This window comes from Penaeus japonicus, unplaced genomic scaffold (genome assembly GCF_977035675.1).
Source record: "Penaeus japonicus unplaced genomic scaffold, GWHDUDI00000001_assembly GWHDUDI00000026, whole genome shotgun sequence".
Classification (NCBI taxonomy): Eukaryota; Metazoa; Arthropoda; class Malacostraca; order Decapoda; family Penaeidae; genus Penaeus; species Penaeus japonicus.
This window is the reverse complement of record NW_028234428.1, coordinates 17,589,464-17,594,463: the sequence shown is the minus strand read 5'-3', so window position 1 is coordinate 17,594,463 and position 5,000 is coordinate 17,589,464. Positions and strand designations below refer to the sequence as shown.

The window sequence follows — 5,000 nt, the reverse complement described above, 5'->3', positions numbered from 1 at the left end:
GACCCACTTTACCTTTCTGTCCTTTCTAACTATATATATCTAGCTATCCATCCCTCAACCTATTTTTCTATCTACCGATCAGTATGTCGATTTGTCTCTTTCGATCTATCTATCAGCCTATCTATAAGTATATCTATCTATCTCCCTACGTATATCTGTTTATCTATTTGTCTGTTTCTCTTTTTTCTTATTCTCCGCACCTATCTGTATGTCTATCTATTTATATCTAATAATCTATATATTTGTCTATCTGTCTCTCTCTCTCTCTCTCTCTCTCTCTCTCTCTCTCTCTCTCTCTCTCTATATATATATATATATATATATATATATATATATATATATATATATATATATATATATATATATATATATATATCATCATCAGCCTGTATAATTCCACTGCAGGACGTAGGCCTCTCTCAATCTTTTCCAGTCATTCCGGTCTTGTGTCCTCTGATTCCAGTTTACTCCTGCGAAATTCGCTATTTCATCCCGCCATCTAGTCATTAATCTTGTCCTTGGTCTTTATTGTGTCGTGTATATCCAATTTTGTTGTTTTCTTTCTCCACCTGTTGTCCTGTCTACGTTATATATGTCCAGCCCACTGCCACGTTTTCTTCTAAGTGCTCTTACGTATATCCTCTACCTTTGTTTGTTGCCTGATCCATGTGGCCTTTTTCTTGTCTCTTAAGCTAACTCCTAGCATAAGCCTTTCCATTCCTCTTTGGGCGCTTACTAATTTCCTCTCGAGTGCCTTGGTCGTAGTCTATGTCTCTGATCCATATGTCATGACGGGGAGGACACATTGGTCAAAAATCTTTTCTTTAGACATAGTGGCAGACGACTTCGTAATATATTACTATGTGTACCGAAGGCACTCCAACCTAGCCTGATTCGCTGTTACTCTCTCTATCTATCTCTCTCTATCTCTCTCTCCTCGCCCTCCTCTAGCTCCCCCTCTCTCGTTCCCAACCCCTTCCTCTCGTCCTCATCCCCTCTCCTTCCCTCCCCCCCTCCCCACCTCTTGTCCCCACTCATCCCCCCTCCCCCCATCCGCTTTTTCTCTCCCTCCCTCCCTCCCGAAATCTTCTCCTTCCCTCATTCTCATGCGGCGGGCGCGGGGGTCTCATATCGATATTGGATCGTAGTTCCCGGATGAGGTAATCTGCGGCGGAATGTCGGCCCGTTTGCGACTCGGCCGCGTGTGACCCGGCAGCTGCGGGGCCGCACGACTGCTGCTGCGGCTCGAGGCGGGCGTGTTCCTCGTGCTCGTCTTTCTCCTCGTCCTCCTCCTCGCCATCATCCTCGTCCTCATCCTCGCCCTCATCCTCGTCCTCATCCTCGCCCTCATCTTCGTCTTCATCCTCGCCCTCATCCTCTTCCTCATCCTTATTCTCGCCCTCATCCTCGCCCTCATCTTCGTCCTCATCCTCGCCCTCATCCTCGTCCTCATCCTTATTCTCGCCCTCATCCTCGCCCTCATCCTCGCCCTCATCTTCGTCCTCATCCTCGCCCTCATCCTCGTCCTCATCCTTATTCTCGCCCTCATCCTCGCCCTCATCCTCGCCCTCATCTTCGTCCTCATCCTCGCCCTCATCCTCGTCCTCATCCTCACCCTCATCCTCGCCCTCATCTTCGTCCTCGTCCTCATCCTCGTCCTCATCCTCGCCCTCATCCTCGTCCTCATCCTCGCCCTCATCCTCGTCCTCATCCTTATTCTCGCCCTCATCCTCGTCCTCATCTTCGTCCTCATCCTCGCCCTCATCCTCGTCCTCATCTTCGTCCTCATCCTCACCCTCATCCTCGTCCTCATCCTCACCCTCATCTTCGTCCTCATCTTCGTCCTCATCCTTATTCTCGCCCTCATCCTCGCCCTCATCCTCGTCCTCATCCTCGCCCTCACCCTCGTCCTCACCCTCATCCTCGTCCTCATCCTCGTCCTCGTCCTCACCCTCGCCCTCATCCTCGTCCTCACCCTCGCCCTCATTCTCGTCCTCATCCTCGCCCTCGTCCTCGTCCTCATCTTCGTCCTCATCCTCGCCCTTATCCTCATCCTCGTCCTCATCCTCGCCCTCATCCTCGTCCTCATCTTCGTCCTCATCCTCGCCCTCATCTTCGTCCTCATCCTCGCCCTCATCCTCGTCCTCATCCTCGCCCTCATCCTCGTCCTTATCCTCGCCCTCATCCTCGTCCTCATCTTCGTCCTCATCCTCGCCCTCATCCTCGCCCTCATCCTCGTCCTCATCCTCGCCCTCATCCTCGTCCTCACCCTCGCCCTCATCCTCGTCCTCATCCTCGCCCTCATCCTCGTCCTCATCCTCGCCCTCATCCTCGCCCTCATCCTCGTCCTCATCCTCGCCCTCATCCTCGCCCTCATCCTCGTCCTCATCCTCGTCCTCATCCTTATTCTCGCCCTCATCCTCGCCCTCATCCTCGTCCTCATCCTCGCCCTCATCCTCGTCCTCATCCTCGTCCTCATCCTCGTCCTCATCCTCGTCCTCATCCTCGTCCTCATCCTCGTCCTCATCCTCGCCCTCATCCTCGTCCTCATCCTCGCCCTCATCCTTATTCTCGCCCTCATCCTCGTCCTCATCCTCGCCCTCATCCTCGTCCTCATCCTTATTCTCGCCCTCATCCTCGCCCTCATCCTCGTCCTCATCCTCGTCCTCATCCTCGCCCTCATCCTCGCCCTCATCCTCGCCCTCATCCTCGTCCTCATCCTCGCCCTCATCCTCGCCCTCATCCTCGCCCTCATCCTCGCCCTCATCCTCGTCCTCATCCTCGCCCTCATCCTCGTCCTCATACTCGTCCTCATCCTTGCCCTCATCCTCGCCCTCATCCTCGTCCTCATCCTCGCCCTCATCCTCGCCCTCATCCTCGCCCTCATCCTCGCCCTCATCCTCGTCCTCATCCTCGCCCTCATCCTCGTCCTCATCCTCGTCCTCATCCTCGTCCTCATCCTCGCCCTCATCCTCGCCCTCATCCTCGTCCTCATCCTCGCCCTCATCCTCGCCCTCATCCTCGCCCTCATCCTCGTCCTCATCCTCGTCCTCATCCTCGCCCTCATCCTCGTCCTCTTCCTCATCCTTATTCTCGCCCTCATCCTCGTCCTCATCCTCGCCCTCGTCCTCATCCTTATTATCGCCCTCATCCTCGCCCTCATCCCCGTCCTCATCCTCGTCCTCATCCTCGCCCTCCTCCTCGTCCTCCTCCTCGTCCTCCTCCTCGTCCTCATCCTCGCCCTCATCCCCCGTCCTCATCCTCGTCCTCATCCCCGTCCTCATCCTCGCCCTCATCCCCGTCCTCATCCTCGCCCTCATCCTCGTCCTCGTCCTCATCCTCATCCTCGCCCTCATCCTCGTCCTCATCCTCGCCCTCATCCTCGTCCTCATCCCCGTCCTCATCCTCGTCCTCATCCTCGCCCTCATCCTCGTCCTCATCCTCGTCCTCATCCTCGTCCTCATCCTCGTCCTCATCCTCGTCCTCATCCTCGTCCTCGTCCTCATTCTCGTCCTCATCCTCGTCCTCATCCCCGTCCTCATCCTCGTCCTCCTCCTCGTCCTCATCCTCGTCCTCATTCTCGTCCTCGTCCTCATCCTCGCCATCATCCTCGTCCTCATCCCCGTCCTCATCCTCGTCCTCATCCCCGTCCTCATCCTCGTCCTCATCCTCGTCCTCATCCTCGTCCTCATCCTCGTCCTCATCCCCGTCCTCATCCTCGTCCTCATCCTCGCCATCATCCTCGTCCTCATCCCCGTCCTCATCCTCGTCCTCATCCCCGTCCTCATCCTCGTCCTCATCCCCGTCCTCATCCTCGCCCTCATCCCCGTCCTCATCCTCGTCCTCATCCCCGTCCTCATCCTCGTCCTCATCCCCGTCCTCATCCTCGTCCTCATCCTCGTCCTCATCCTCGTCCTCATCCTCGTCTTTCTCCTTGTCCTCCATTTCGTCTTCATAATCATCCTCCGTTCCGACTCCGACTCATTTTATCTTTATCTTCATCTACATCTTCATCTTCATCCCCATCATCCTACTCCTTATACTCCTCATTTTCCCTCTCCTCCTCCTCCTCCACTTACTCCCCCTCCCCTCCTCTTCCTCTTCCTCTTCCTCCTCCTCCTCCCTCTCCTTCTCCTTCTCCTTCTCCTCATTCTCCTCCTTCTCCTCCTCCTTCTTTTCCTCCTCCTCCTCCTTCTTCTTCTTCTTCTCCTCATCCTCCACCTTCTCCTCCTCCTCCTCCTCCTCCCCCTCCTCCTCCTCCAAGAGACCTTTCCAAGCGGGTGTTGAAGCCGTGACGTTGGCACTCGTCGCCGCACTATAAAAGCGCGCCAGAAAATTATCACACAGTAACTGGGGAATGATCAGGGTCATCTTGGCACTAATTATATCGTGATAATGTGACTCATGATCCCGATGAGAGTAATAGCGGCATGACATCGTGCAATGACTGCAGACGAGTGATCGACGAAATGGAGGAGGATTCTGAGAAGAGAGCTGCAAAACCTCTTGTTTATATGAGCTGACTTTAATGAAGCAATTGATGTGTCTCACCGCATATCCATGACTTTAGTGATACTTGGCACTTTTAATGTTATCATCATCATCTGTAATCATCATTACAATAACAATGTAGATAAAGTTACTGCCAATATTGTTATCAATATAGCAGTTCTAATACTGTACCTGTGGAATTCCTGGATGCAGGCGGGTCTCTTTCAATTCAAGAGACATATTCTCTGTTACATCTGTGCGAAATGCTGCTTTGGAAGGGTGGCAGACTATACAGCGAACGTTCCTTCCCACAGAACGAGGAATTAGCCTGACAGCGCGTAGTTGTCATGGATCAGGCAACTAAATGCTTTAATCTCACAGGAGGGGCTTTCGGGAACGGAGAGCGTTTCAGACGGGGCGTTTTCCAAGAAGGTAAAAGTTACTCTCTTGTACTAAATGCAATTTCCGTCGTTATTTCCTAGTAACCATAGTGATAGCAACCAAGCATT

General features: G+C 53.3%; 2 protein-coding genes across 4 annotated transcripts in view; one reads left to right on the top strand and one right to left on the bottom strand.

Annotated features, from left to right (window-relative positions):
* The window catches only part of LOC122267410 (zinc finger protein 385D), a 131,888-nt gene that overhangs the window by 50,949 nt on the left and 75,939 nt on the right, over positions 1–5,000 (top strand). The gene's annotated exons all lie outside the window — the stretch shown is intronic.
* The window catches only part of LOC147468803 (uncharacterized), a 24,934-nt gene that overhangs the window by 5,635 nt on the left and 14,299 nt on the right, over positions 1–5,000 (bottom strand). The window lies entirely within an intron of this gene.